Source organism: Myotis daubentonii, chromosome 7 (genome assembly GCF_963259705.1).
Source record: "Myotis daubentonii chromosome 7, mMyoDau2.1, whole genome shotgun sequence".
Lineage (NCBI taxonomy): Eukaryota > Metazoa > Chordata > Mammalia > Chiroptera > Vespertilionidae > Myotis > Myotis daubentonii.
Genome location: NC_081846.1, coordinates 57587894 through 57603910, shown reverse-complemented (window position 1 = coordinate 57603910; position 16017 = coordinate 57587894). Strand labels below are relative to the sequence as shown.

The following is a 16017-nucleotide window of genomic DNA, read 5'->3' as shown; positions in this document are numbered from 1 at the left end:
AATCCAGGTACTTTGCAGATGTTCTTTCCCTTAATTCTGAGAACAACCATGTAGGAGTCTTCAGAAAGATAAGTAACTTGTCTAACATCAAAGAAACAGGATGTGGCAGGATAGGGATTTTAACACAGAGCCTCCATGTTCAAAATGACAGACACATGGTACTTTTTTCCAGTAAAAATAACACAATGTGAGGTGAGACTCTGGATTTTGAAGGCAGCAAAATCAGCTTTTGGGAATGCCTCTCTGATCAGTTGAATGGGTGACCTGAAACGCTAGCCGTTTTGAAGGGAAGCCAGAGCAAGAGCAAGCTGCCCAGCTGGTCCAAGCCACAGGGAGACAGCAATGCCACTTGGCCCGTGATGCAGTGGATTCGCTGGCGCACTGAGTTCTGGATGACCAGAGGTTCCACAGAGCCCGCCAACAGATGTGATAGGTACTTATACGGTAGAGACCCTCAGAGTTCAGCAGCACACTCATGCCTTCTCTGCGAGTTATGAATTTTCTTTTACTCGCTCTGTCCCATAATAATAGTAGCAAGTGAATATTTAAACAGGAATTATTGGCGAATGCAACTGTAAGTTATGTTGTAGTGCAAAATTGCAAAGCCTTCAATCAAAATCAATGTTTCATGACATCTGTCATTTGTTTTGACACATCTTTCAATTTTTAGGTTAATCTAATTATTACGAATTATAACTATTTTTCTAATTTCATCCGCTGATCGAAATCAATTGTTTAATTTCAATTGAATATCAACCCATTGTAAAAGTAAGATGAAAAAAAAAAGAGAGTTTTCAAGCAAAGATTGAGTTGCGATTGTCCAGTTCTTGATGCATCAAAAGAAAAAGAAAAAGTTGCAGAAAGGTGCAATTACGTTAGCTGCAAAACAATTTAAGTGCAACAGAATGACCATATCAAGAATTTGGAAACGTGCTTCTGAAAATAATTGTCCAGGAGAATCTTATGCTAATGTTGATTCTTTGAAAAAACAAAACTGTGGACGTAAATGCAAAGATTATGGAGAAAAACTTGAAAAACTTAGACATATTCCTCTTAGCAGAAGAGGCACCATATTAGCCTTTAATAATTTTTTTCCCGAAATACTGGATAATACTTTTCTGTCACTTCAACAAGTTATGCTGGAAGCAATGAAGAACGATGGCTCCAATAATTTAAGCTCACACATATAGGGAAAGCAAAGCTTCGCAGCCAACAGATCCTCCCTACAAGTTTAAAATGCAGTGACGAAATTATTGAAAAATCCAGAAACTATCTGAACACTCAAAATAAAAATTAGGAGTACTATTTTATTGTTTAATTTAATCTAGTTTTTTTATAATAAATGTTGCGTTCTATATTTATTTTCTTTTGCTACTATTAATATGGGACAAATTACCTTCATCAACTGCTACTATTATTATGGGACAGAGGGAGTAACAAATAGCTCTTGGCTTGTTATTGGGCCCTGGTAAGTATTATGGGAGCTATCATTTGTCAAGCAGATACAATGTGATAAGCATTACAGTGAGTGCCTCCCTGTTCAAACTTATCCCTCAGAACAACTAGATGAGGTGTCACCTGGACTTTTGCCTTTAAGACACCAGGTGACAGTGAGACTCTGGGTACTCAAAACGAGCAGGGTGCTGTCTGAGACACCTGGCCCTAAGGCTGGGAGTGACTAACAGCACAGACTAACAACATGAGAGTGAACTGAAGACACGGGTAATTCGCATGAACAGGTGGCTCACGCTCTTTCCACACTGACATTCCTCCCTGAACCCACACCTGTGGCCCCTGGGGCATTCTCAATGACTAGCTGAGTGAGGAATAATAAAAAAAATGAGCCAGTTTTACAGCTGGTTCTGCACATACTGGCCCCAGACGAGAGCACTGCTATGGCAGACCGCGCTGCTCTAAGGTGTCCTTGAAAGGTGGCAATGAAGGGAAATTTTCCGTGTGGGTATGATTTCAAGAGGAATATCTCAGTGTTCACTTAACCTGAAGTAAAGGATTAGTAACTGGTACATGTTAGCTATTCAATAAATATTTTCGAGTAAACGAATAAATGCTGGATTAATAATATTTTGTGGGCACTAGTTAATAGTTTGGCCAACTGGTTAGGGGCACTGAGGGGATATGATTGGAGGAGTTGTGACAGGAAGACTCAGAGAGATGATGTGGGTGGACCTGTTGGGATTGGTCAGAGTGCAGGAATACTGTATGGAGGTGATCTAAAGACTGAGGTGGAAGAAATTATCTTTCGTGTGTATGAGTCTTCTTCCCCAGCAGCCTGGTACTTGCTCAGTGGGGTCATGATAAAACGCTCCCAGCAGTAGGCGCAGAAGCTATGCACTGCTCACCAACCCTCTGAGCTCTTGACAGGGTATAATGCTCTGGAGAAATTAGCCTAATGTTAGCTGGTTACAACATTATATCTCACCATTTTATAATGGGAAAGGCAGAAAAAGAATTTGGATTTTCTTTCCCTATTCACCAGGTTTGCATCACCTGTGCACTGAGAGTGTTCAACTGGACAGCACTTCTTCCTTAGGGAGAAGAAGCAGGGCAAGGAGCTGACACCCAGGGACTCACTACATCACCCGTTCGCTGCTGTCCTTATAAAGTGGAGGGATGGCCCATTGAAGACTTAGGTACATTATGAGCTTGGAGATAGTACTGTGTAAAGTTGGATGCTATTTTATAGGGAGTGGTTTTGTTCTGAAGTAGTGACCCACATATGATTCTGTTTCTCAACACTGACAGAAGACGTACACACTAGCAGGTGAGCCAGTAAGCACAAGTGAGAAGGGTGCTTTCCATAATTAACCCTGAAGACCCATTTGTAAAATTTGTTCCCCATCCCTGAGATTCTAGGCTCTGCTGGTTTTAACTTCTAATACCTTCACCAGGAGGATAAGCATGGTTACATTGAATTAGGAGCTGATGAAGTACTTGCCTCTTGGGGCTTATTGAACTAAGCAAATAGAAAAGATGTTACAGTGCTGGCTGGAACAATGGCCCATCAAAAGGAAACGGGACTGCTGTGATTTAAGAGAGGCAGGGAGAAGCAGACAGAATCCAAAGAACTCCCAGGATACCTTCTGCTATGGCATGCCCAGTGGGAAAAGCCACCCCGAGTAAGACACTCCCTCAGAAACTAAGATAGAAGTTAACCTATTGAGTAAGAACCTCACCCAGCCAAGATGCTGGCTGAAAGCAAAGGGCATATGCAATGCATAGTAGAGAGAGGAAATAATAAATTTGTATTGTGATCCTAACCTTTTATCAAAGGAGAGGGAAGATGTCTATCCTTCTTGATGTCACACACACACACACACACACACACACAATTTTCTGCCAACTTTCTTCCCCGTTCTTTTCCTTATTAGTTTACATGAGGCGTGTTTATTGGTGGTAAACTTTAAAATATTGCCCATAGGTCATGAAATATTAAAATGGATTATGACAGGACTAGAGGATAATGGGGAAAAGTCAAGTAGAGATCTTGAATTGAAAGCTAGATGCTGTAACAAATGAGATCTTGAGTTGATTCCCTTTAGAAATGGGGTGAGATGTTTTGAGTTATAAATGGTAAAATTATACAGGGCTAAGTGAAAGTAAACTCTTAGGTAGTTTTAGCATAGAAAGAAGGGTATTTGTTAATTTTGCCAAGCAGCTGTGAACTGCAGGAGGCACTCTTTCCTGGCCCCACCCCCGCCCGCCCGCTCTGAGCTCCCTTTCTCTTCTGAAGTCACACTGTCAGTTGATGACAGATACTTGTTTCCTAGCCCCCTTTGCAGCTAACACAGGAGCGTTTGACCTGAGTTCAGCCCAGCAGATCCTTCACTTGGAAGCCAGTGATGCAAAGAAGCAGGGCCTGCAAAGACTAAGGCCATGGGCAGTGGCCACACAGCAGGAATATGATCAAAGGCAGTGTTGGCAACAGTGATGTCCAGAGTCCCAGGATAGCAGAGGAGGAGACAATCCGGGTCAGTGGTTGGACTCGCTGGGATGATTCTGAGGAGGAAATCGGGGTACAGTCTTGACTCTTCCCTATCTTCCCAGCCATTTTCAAAGCTTGGTTCCACAGATGATTCGGTGAACTACCCAGATATCTTTCAGTAAAATATGTTTACTATAAAATTCAACTAAAAATGATTTCTCTTGTTTGCAAACCAGAACCCTTAGTTACTACAAGGAGGCTGGACTGGATGCTTTCCAAGATTCCTTCCAGCTTTAAAATTATATGATTCTATAAAACTCATATTAAAATATATAAAATAAGACTGTAAAATATATAAAGTAGGATTGTAAACACGCTTCTTTCACTAACTAAATAAGCCATTACCTGATCGCTCTGTGTGTGGGTGTGCTTTGCAATAGTTCCAAACAAAGGATACACATCAATGCTGGAAGCTATATTGTACCCACTACAATCATGGCGCTTCATAAAGCGGCCATTATATTTCTCCTAACCCATGGCTTCATACTTCCTTCGTGTGACTATGGCTGCTAAGTTTCTGCCTACCTAGCCCTGCAGCTTTATAACATCTTCCTAGAGTTTGTCTGAAAGGTTAATATTTCATTACCTGAAAGTGCTCAGTAAAACTCCCTACGTAAGGGGTTCGTGGCAAAGACATCAATACACACACAGTGGTTGCCACCATTTCATTCACAAATACTGTGTGTGGTACTGGAGAGCACAGCACCCCTTTGCAGCTGAAGAGGAACAGCAAATCGTTTACCGCTATGGAGCGGTGTACATGTTGACGTGGAGAAAGAGAATGCAGTTTCAAACACCCCACTGCCCCCATAAAAAACCCTTCTATATGGCTGCAGCACTAATTATGGGCCAAGATAAAAGTCTGCGTTTCTGAGGAAGAAAATATGAGATAATTGGTTCTTGAAAAGACCAGAGCATCTAGCTGTTCCATTTATAATTACAGCATCTGTGGTCACTTCAGTGACACATGCATGTGAAAGAAAAATAGTGGTAGGCACTAAAATGATTCAATCATGCTCGTTTTGCATAAAAGTGTTTTATAAAGGGTTTCTGAATATTGCCTGCTCCTACCAAACGCACACATTATGACATTCCATTTTATGTCGATTCGTGCACTGGTGGGGTCCCTTGGCATGGCCTGCGGGGATCAGGCCGAAACCAGCAGTCCAATCCCGCCTGCCGCTCCTGCTCATCCCAGCCCCCACTGCACCTGCCACTGCCGCTTGGTAGGCTCGTTGCCACTCTGCTGCAGCTCCGGGTTGTGGCGGCCAGCCGTGAGCCCTGCTCTGGCGCCTGATGGTCAGCTGAACGGCGCTCCTGCTGTGGGAGTGCACTGACCACCAGGAAGCAGCTCCTGCATTGAGCATCTGCCCCCTGGAGGTCAATGCATGTCATAGCGACCGGTCAATCAGTCGTTTGGTCGCTTAGGCTTTTACATATACTAGTAAAGATAAGTAACTTCAACAGACAGATCAAGATGGCATACAGAAGAAGTCCAGTAGCATTTTAACGAGCAAAGATTTCTAAAATCGAACATCAAAGTCATAAACAATAAAGTAAAGGCAGTCCGAACTACCAAACAACGGGCCCTCTCTAATTGCCTGTGGTTTGGAAAAGACCACAGATCTGAAGCTGGACTTGCATACCTCAGGAGGTAAGCTGTCGTCCAAGACCACAAGAATGACCTCGGCTGAGCTTGTCTGCCCAGCTGCTGCTCCGTCTGCCCACTGGCACACGCTTGCTTGTTCATTTTCACATTAAAATAACTGCACATTGTTTGTCCATAAATTTCTTAGCTTCCCTCTGTCAATCATGCTTGTCAGCTCCGATCCATTCAAGGACCACTACAATTATGTCCAAATAATCTGTGTATTCATGCCTCAACATATGAAAATACACACAGACACATCCCATAGTTAGTTATGTTATACTGATGAGCAGGTTCTAAGTTAGTATTATTTGACAAAATTACCTCTACGGTTGGAAGATGGCATGTTGGCTATCAGTGGGGTCTTTTAAATTAATCTTTTAAATTAATGTTAATTTGTGAAACATTTCTAACTTCATTTAAAAGGCAAAACAGACAGACTCACTGAGAATTATATCTGTTTCATGCCTCCCAGTAATCCCTGGTTGACATCATTTGGCACCTCCACTTGGAATGGAGACTTGGTTGACAGAGATTTAATGAACAAAAGCATTTCCACTGATTTGGGGAAATCTCATGCTGAGAGGCAAAAACATGACAAATGTCTGCAAAGTCTCTGTTGACTTCACTTTACTGAGCGTGCTCTAAAAATCCCAAAGATTAAACTATGAACCCACTTTTAGTGCCCTTCATGACTCCCAATAAAACATGCTGAATTGTGCATATTGTTAAGAAAATACATGGGAAATAGAGAGAAACATCTGGTTTTACCACTTAGAAAATGCAATAACTGTCCATTCACGCTGTTGGCAAGCACCCAGAAGCACACGCTGGATTAACAAAGCCAGTTTAGTGCTAGGAAGGCAGCTGGTTCCAGTGTCTTCCTTCCCAATGATCATCGCCATCTTAAACTTCAAATGCTGATTGTCTTACAACATAGGAAAACAATAACTGAACTAGTGTTTGTTACTATAGAAAGCAATGCTTTCTCCATTAAATGTGCACTGTGTACACACACACACACACACACACACACACACACACACACCTCTGCTTGGAGAGAGACACCCAAGGCTTGTCCTTGCAGAGGATTTCTAGAATTCTTCCAATGAATGGAAAGTTTCACTCACATGACTTAACTGAACGATTTCAGTGAGGGTATAGCATGGAGAAAAGAGAAATGAGGGGCACTTCTACCAAAAGTACGATCTTCCCAAGAACTGAATAGGTGATTTGGGGCCCATACTTCAGAAAACATGCAAAGAACCCTAGTGCACTAGTTCTCAAACTTCACTGCACTTCAGAATTCCCTGATGACTTTCAAAAATTGTTGCAGAAACACCATTGCCAGAGATTCTGATTAACTTGGAGGGGTCCCTGACCTGAGCATCCGGACTTTAGACAGCTCCCCAGGTGACTCTATTGAATGGAACCACTGCTCTAGTATTACATTAACATTGACCAATAAAGTTCTTACCAACCCATACCTTCCTTCTGTTGGTTATGCCCAACTTCATTCAGTTTTTTCTGGTTATGAAATGATATCCAGAGGAATTTCCAGGCCAAGTAAATTTGCCTTTAGAAATCTTTAAAAATATTAGCTAGAGTATATAGTGAAAAAAAATTAAATGCATTAAAATTATTACAAAGGAGGTAAATGGGAGAGGCAGACTATTAACTTACAAGGAACAGCAATGAATAGAACTGAAATGCCACAATCATATCGACCCCTGTAAAAACACACACTGTACAGAGAAAGGAGTGTACATGTCAGCTGCAAAAGAGCTGAACTTCAGAACGTTACGGATTGAACATTCTAACAAGCATTTATAAAATGTCATAACAACAAGAGGAGAGAAGCCTCGGTGCGAGGAAGGGTGATCTTATTTCTGTTAGTTTACTCTGCAACTTTCAGTGGTAATGGGATGCAATGATGCTAAGAAAAGATACAAAAATGAGGTCTGACCATTACATGTCCTTGTTTTCTACTCCTCCCTATGTGTATCTAACATAAGGAATGCTCAGTAAATATACATATGGAGTGGGGCAAAGGTAGGTTTACAGTTGATTGCATGGAAAATAATACAAGAATAAATTCTGTGTTTTGCGTGCTCACAACTGTGCTCACAACCTACTTTTGCTCCACTCTGTATATATATTTAAAATTATCCTCAAACAAAAGAAACATAAATATCACAGAACCATCGCAGCTTACAGGGCTGCACACTGCAGTGATTAGGGCTGTGACACTGGCCCTGAACAGGCACCAGTGGGAAGACGGTGGGGAACTAGCACATTCACAGCCCTGCTAGAAGGAAAGAACCACAGGCTACGACAGAAGAGAGTTCAGCTTCCGGCTGTGGGTGGGGAAGGAGGCTGTGGAGACAGCCCTTAAGAGTTCAAATGATAAGGCCGTGGGGTGGCTAGAAAAGGGCCTGGAGTGTAGAATTAGAGAAATTAGACAACACAAGCTATAAACATTATGGTAAGAAAATGAAGAGGAGCATATGTTGTCACATCTATTTTGAAAATACCTGAAAAAGGTATCTTCTCTTTAATACCTTATATTTGGAGTAGTATATTCACTTTTATACATTGCACATTATTTTCCACTTTGCCTACCAGTTTTAAGCCCACATTCAAACAACCAATGAAAATGGAAAAGTATGTTTTACTTATTATTTTTAAAACGACTATGGGTTTTTCTTACTATCACATATGTCTTCTCATTGTGGAAAATACAAAAATATACAAAAGAAAATCAAAACTATCCTTCATCTCATTACCTGGAGACAAAAACTATTATCATAGGGCTATGTTTCTTTCCAGACTTTTTCTTGACACGGATATCACAGGAAGAACATTTTGAAAATATTAACTTCATCTATTTTATTTCTCCTGGAAATCATGTTTCCCTTTGGCCATCACTGGGATGGAAAAGAGAAGTAGGCGAAGTTCTCAGACACCTGCTCCATCACTTTCTACGCCATCGTGGGTCACACTGCAATGCTTGGAGGCTAAGTAGAAATACTGAGATAGCGAAGGGAGCATCCAACGATATGGGCCGGCCCCCCACTTTCCTGGTGTGAAATGCCTCCCAGGAAAATCCTGCATTCCGTGAAACAGAAGCGGGGCGGGGGGGGATGTTTATAGAAATTATATGAGAAAACATTTGTTTCTCCCAGCTTGCACAAGGTCTAATTGGAGGCACGCGCTGGGAAAACCAGGGCTGTAAGACCTGCAGGAGGGGACCTCAGGACCAGAGGCAGGGTCAGCAGTAGCACATGTTGGCCCACACCCTAAGACTGAGTGGGTCCAGTTATATTACCAATGAATTGCATAAGGCCCAACGCCAATCCCAATATAAGAGATGCCATGGACACCCCGTCAAGGGTAGTGAAGACACTGAAAGATGCAAGAAGAGGAAAATAGCAGGGTTCAACATTTATGTAAAATGTGATATCAAATTCTAAAAGGGAGTCAGAATCTGCAGGAGGAGCAGCCACTCGCTCCCCCCCAACCTTCCCCATCCCCTCCATCGCCAGGAGGCTGGGAAGCTTCCCTATAAGCTCCGCTGGCCAAAGCCCTACCCATAACCACATGAGCTTATTCTGCACTTGAAGCGTGACTACTCCCAACTGAAATGTGCTGAAAGTGTAAAATGTACAGCAGGTTTCAAAACTTCATATAAAAAAAGAACATAAAATATTTCAATAATTTTGTATTGATAGCATTCTGAAAGGATGTTTCTAAATATATTGGGTTTGATAAAATTCATTATTAAAGTCAATTTCACCTTTTACTTTTTACATCTTTAAATGCAGCTACTAGAAAATTTAAAATTACGCAAGTGATACGCATAATATTTCTATTGGATAGTACTGCCCTGTACCCTGGGAGGCAAAGGGATGAGGTGAAATAGTGCAGAGTGATGAAGATCCTCAGAGGTGTCAGAACCTGCAGGCTGACCAGTTCCCCTCTCCCCCCGCACCCTCCCTTCCACTGGAGGAGGTGGCCTGACCTCCAGGAGAGAGTTTGTGCTTTACCCCCAAAGAGATAGAGATGACCCCAAATGGAAGAGCTTGAGATACTTTTAATTAAAAAGTTCTCATCTTTCCTCACTACCCTGAAGAAAGGGGGTTCATAAAAAAGCTGAGATCAGTTACTATTCTTCACACATTTGGGAGTGGTGTGAGTGAATATTTGACCTTGGTACAAATGAAAGTCTTTTATTGATATCATACTTTATATTAATTTGGAACCTGTTTTTTATCATCTTACAAATGTTAATATTCATCTCTCCCAACAGGAAGAAAACTATTTATTGCCTTATAAAACAGATTTTTAAAGTAATACTGAAGTGGAATAGTATTTTGTAATAAAAAAGAAAAAAATCTAGTTCAGTCAGTATGGCTCAGTGGTTGAGTGTTGACCTATGAACCAGGAAGTTATGGTTGATTCTCAGCCAGGGCACATGCCTGGGTTGTGGGCTCGATCCCCAATAGGAAGTGTACAGGAGGCAGTCGATCAATGATTCTCTCTCATCACTGATGTTTCTATCTCTTTCTCTCCCTCTCCCTTCCTCTCTGAAATCAATAAAAATACATATTTTTTAAGTTTAAAAAAAAAACACAGTTGATTTTTGTATATTGGTCCTGTATCTTGTGACCTTGCTAAATTCATTTTTTAAAAATTATTGAATTGTACACTTAAAATGGGAATTTATGATATGAGTTACTCTTCAATAAAGTTTTTAGTGATAAAAGTAGCAGTGTTATCCTGGCTAGTATGGCTCAGTTGGTTGAACATTGTCCCATGTACCAGAGGGTTGCCGGTTTGATTCCTGGTTCAGGCACTTGCCTGAGTTGTGGGCTTGATCCCCAGTAGGGGCATGCAGGAGGCAGCTGATCGATATTTCCCTCACATTGATGTTTCTCTCTCTCTCCCTCTCTTTTTTTTCCTAAAATCAATAGAAACATATATATATAGTAGCAGTGTTAGTAGCTTCCCATAAGCAAGCTGAATTTCTGCACATTTTTATGCAATGACATGGGAAGTAGAGCTGTAGAAAATGAACACTATCAGCAACCTCACCTCTGGCAAGCACCCCAATATCTATCAATTTATTGTTAGGACATCAAACATGAAATGTAAAAATTTAGTAATTAGATAATAAAAACATATTTCAAAACTTGTATAATGTCACCAAAGATATAGAGAAAAGAAAAGCCTATAGACAAATACATTTATTAGAAAATAAAAAAGACTGAAAACAAAATAACTAAAGCTTTCAACCCAAAAGGGCAAAGGAAGCTCAGTAAGGTTAAGGATCATGCTTGTTTCTCTGTCTGTCCCCCAACTCCATCCCTATGAAATGAGCCACCATATTTTACCTACTCTAAATACTTTATAAACATCCGTCACCTCTACATACCCAATGCCACTTCCCACTTCAGACATTATTTCTGACAGAGCTACAAAAGAAAAAATTTTTAGTCTGCTTCTTGGGAGTCTACTAATTCCAAAATAATATCCAAGCCTTCACCAGAAAACTATGACAACAAAAAGCTATGAAATTTTCTAAAGAACCTACAAGAGGATTTGAACTGAAGAGCTATTCTGGAAGCATGATCCTAGATTAGAGATTAAATTTGGTTTATATATCAGTTCTCCTTAACAAAATTTCAATGCAAAAAATCAAAGGGATTTTTTAAGTGAAATTTCACATTAATAATTAAGATATTTTTGAAAAGAACAATGAGTGAACACTTGCTCTATCAGAAAGCAAACAGAATAATTAAAATAGCATGTGAAAATATAAATATATATCAGGTTTTATTTCATCTAATCAAGAGTCCATATGCATAGAAAAGCATAATTAGGAGTGTAATATATGATAAAGTGGCATTTCAAATCAGTGGGTAAAAATGAATCATCAAATAATTGGTGTTGAGATAACTTGCTATCTCAAATGAAAATGATAGGCACTTAGCTCCTATCATTCATGAAAATAAATCCCAGATGGCTAAATTTTAAAAGAAACATGGATAATATGTAATATTTTAAAAGAATTAAGTCTATTTGCAAGGATCGCATGTATCATTTTGTACTCTGCAAAAGTGATGCCCAGCCAGGAGTAGAAATGGGGAATGATGTCCAGCTTTGCCGGTACTTGTCAAGCTGTGTCCCATGGTTCGGGAGTCTTTCCTTTTTCTAATTTTCTACTTCTAACACTTGGCCACCAGAAGGAAGCAGCTTTTCTAATTGGAACAAAAACTTTATATGCCAGCAGCAACCAATAAATAGTATTAATAGTACATAGTTAATTTGTATGTACATCGATGCTTTCTTCCCCCCACACAAAAATGGTGGCTATCAACGGAATGTGTCCCTTTAAAATCCGTATGTTGAAGTCCTAACCCCCAGTGCAATGGTATTTGGAGGTAGCGCCTTTGGGAAATAATTAGGTTTAGATGAAGTTATGAGGGTGTGCCCTCACAATGGGATTAGTGCCCTTAAAGAAGAGGCAGAAAGTTAGTTGCTTCTCTCTCCCCACTGTATGAACACAAAGCAAGAAGACAGCTGTCTGTACGCCCAGAATAGAGTTCTCACCAGAAACCAATCATGCTGGCAACTTGATCTTGGACTGCTAGCCTCCAGAACTGTGAGAAAATAAATTTCTGTTGTTTAAGTCACCAGTTATGATAGCCAAAGCTAACATAGTGGTATGTTACCATAAAATATATTGTTTTGTTGTTGTTCTTAAATTCATTTTTATGTAGGTTCACATAGGTGGCATGTATATACACCAGTATATATGTATATATATGCCTATGTATTAAACAACTGATAACAGAAATAATTTCCTCCCCTGCTGGCCTGATCTCACCCCAACTGCCCTCCCCAGCTGGCCTGATCTTGCCCCCAACTGCCCTCCCCTGCCGGCCTGATCTCACCCCCAACTGCCCTCCCCTGCCAGTCTGATCTCACCCCCAACAGCCCTCCCCAGCCAGCCTGATCTTGCCCCCAACTGCCCTCCTCTGCTGGCCAATTTGATTCTGATTGGTCGGTTTCTATGCCAGTCAGCATCAAAAGCTCTGCCTCCTAGGCAGCCATTGGCTCCTAACAGTTGACCCAGATTTGGTTCTGATTGGTCAGTTTCTGTGCCAGTTAGCATCTCTGGGCCTATCAACAGGGCCTGATCAGAAAGGGAGGCTGATCAGCAGCCCCTTGGAGGCCTGGAGAGAAATGGAGGGGCAGCTGTTGGCTAAACTGGCAAAGAAAGAGAGAGGAAAGTGCTGATCAAAAGCTGCCACAGAGGCAACAGATCAGTCCCTGCTTCTCTCTTCAGGCCTCTCTCTGACCCTGATTCGCAGCCCCCTCAGCAGTCAGTGCTGGGGCACCAGGCCTGCATTGGAAGCAGTCAATGCTGGGTTGCCCCTGGCAACCCAGCACTGACTGCAGGACTGACTTCTGATTGGTTGAGCCTAGGTTGTGACCAGTTGTTATGACCCAGGGTTTTCATAAGACTGTCCTCATATTACATGTTGTGTCTAAAATATTTCAAATGCTTATGTATTTTGAGAAAAAATTTATGTTGGAAGGTGTCTCGTCTCATGTTTTCAAAAGTCAATTGATAGTAATCACTTATACTTAATGAATAGCTACTATGTTCCAGGAAGTGAATATGTTAATTCAGTATCTCCTTTATCCCTTGCAAGAATTCTATGAAGTATATACTATTTATGCCTTCATTGTACAGAAGAAGAAACTGAAGTTCAGAGAAGTTAAATGACTTAGCCAAGTGCATACAGCTATAAAGGGTAGAGCCAGGATTCTAGCCTCAAGAGCCTGACTCTAGGCTAGAGCCTTCCCTTTTAACCTCTACAACATGTTGAGAAATGAAAATAAGGCATCAGGAAATTAGCAGGGTAGTGAAAACTTTGGCAACAATTTCAGTAGAAAGATTAGGGCAAAAGACATTTAATAATAGAATGAGAAGGGAAATATAATTAATACATGAATTTCTATTTTTTAAAAATTATGTTGAAATGAAATTGTGAATACTTAAACATTTTTACACAAAAAAGTAAAATTTGCTTATGACAACCTAATATATGTGCTAATTTATGAATATTATTTTCAAGAAACTTTCTTAGAATTATAAAAAAGACAATAAAGAGCAGAAGTTTCCAAAACCCTCAAGGCTGTGTGTGTTTTTAACAAATCTGAAAACTGTTTCAAACCTTCTTATTCTTACATGAGAAAAATGTGCCTACAAGTATAATATCAAATATGAGATTTGTGAATTGTATTTCAGTAGTGGAGAAAAACATTTTAACCAATCAACCAATTTCTTAGTTTCAGGATGGTTATAAAAAAAAAATACAACTTTTGGTTCAGAAGAAAAAGCCACCAGCAATTTTTACATGCTGAATTTTATTTCCCTAAATCGCAGAATGAGGTCTATTCTTTTATCTACATCACCCACAATTTTCTGAGAATTATTTCCTAATATATTATCCTAATATTTTAATGCCCCTTTCCATGGATTTTCCATGCAAATATTGGATTCATAATAGTCTTAATCTACAATTCACATGAGCTGAACATACAGATCATAGACCCTTAAGAGTTAATAGCTCACTTAACTCACAGAGATCATCCAGTTAATGTTGACAAAGCACAAAACAGAGCCTTGTAGAGGTGAAAAGAATGCTTTTCCTTAGGTCACCCACTATTCAGGAAGATTTAACACTAAAACCCTCATGGTCTGGTGCCTAGTCCTTAGTAATCTTTTTACTTTGTTATAATGTGCCTATTTTTATCCTGTTACATAATGCAGATTAATCTGACTTTCCTTTTCTTCTTTTCAACTGGAGTTCTGAGTCAGCTAATCTTGATAATTATTGGGACAGGAAGCAAAGGACTAAAATGGCTCTGTAATCAAAGAAACCCCCGGCTTATGAGGAGAGATTCTATTAGATAATGTCCCCTAGCTGCTGGGACCTCGAATCTGTTCTGTTTCCCCGCCCGCTTTAATTCCTGTGGCTCACTTTTGTTTCCCCGGCATAGTTTCAGACTATCCAGCACGCCTTTTGAACGTCACCTTGGCCTTGTCCTTTAGTACTTGGTTGTTTGAGAGTTGTTGTCTCTGACCCATGGCATGGCCTGTCTTCTGATTTCCACTCATCTCTTGGTTTGTGCTTGTTTAATCGGTTTCTCACTGGCTGCTTCACCTCCTAGCCTTGAGCCTGGACTTTGCTATATTCTGTTTTCTTTATAATAGACTAAACTGAACTCTAAAATCCTGAGATACCTGGAAAACAATGTGAATTTCATCTAGAAAATCCTTAGGGATTTCCTGGCATCTATCCGGAACTCCAGATTCACTCCACAATCTTGTGACTGGAGTCTGCAATGACTGCCCCACAAGTCACACCGGAAGCTTCCTAGATACAAGTGAACCCCATTGCATCAAATGGTAAGACCTTCAAAGTTATTTATAAGTCTAAGGAGCAATTTTTAAAATTGCTTTACTTTTTAGAGCAGTTTTAGGTTCCCAGCAAAATTGAACAGGCAATTTTTTTTTACATTGACTAACTATAAAGAATATTTATTGTGATTTGTGCTATGAAATGAAAGATCTATCCTTAATTTATCTTTTGTGAAAGTCCACTCAGGAACTAGCAAAAGTAGACAACTATGCCAATTACCAGTTTACTGTCTCTCAACTCCAAATCCACCCTTCATTGTCTGCTCTGGGAAAAGAGCTGAACCCTGTAATATTTCTCTCTCGAAGCTCATACAATGTTATGTCAGAAAGGAGTGCTGGCAGGACGCCAAAGAAGAAAGCAGTTTTCCTTCCTGGATCCAGTATTTATCCCTTCTTGCTCCCACCATGTGGTGGCCAGTGGCATGTGTGAGAGACACCCCATCGTGCTTGCGCCCATGAAGTTCCAATGGCACCTCATAATCAGGTGCCCATCAGATTTTAGAGGCTCTCCCATGGTCAGATTCCACGGAGTCTCACAAGCACCCAGGGGTTGGTTTCCGGCTTTGGCCTCCTGCACCAAGGAGGGGGTTTCCTGCCTGCCGGCTGACTGTGCACAAGGCCTTATAGAGGCCATCGGAGAACTTCTCCACCATTCACAGGCCACACCACACCTTCCACAACGAGGTGTGAATCCCAACCATGCTGAGGGATGGGAGACAAACCTCCAATTTCTTTCTTTCTAGGGAACCCTCCTTTATCCCTGGGATAAAGTTCTCTTTTTAAAGTTTTCTTTACCCCTTTATGTAACAGATTTTTCTGTTAGAATGAATAATTCTTTATTTAAAGCTTTTCCTATTCAAATTACTATGT

At 40.6% G+C, this 16017-nt stretch overlaps 1 protein-coding gene across 1 annotated transcript in view; it reads right to left on the bottom strand.

Moving 5' to 3' along the window:
• The window catches only part of CCDC148 (coiled-coil domain containing 148), a 225905-nt gene that overhangs the window by 34797 nt on the left and 175091 nt on the right, over positions 1-16017 (bottom strand). The window lies entirely within an intron of this gene.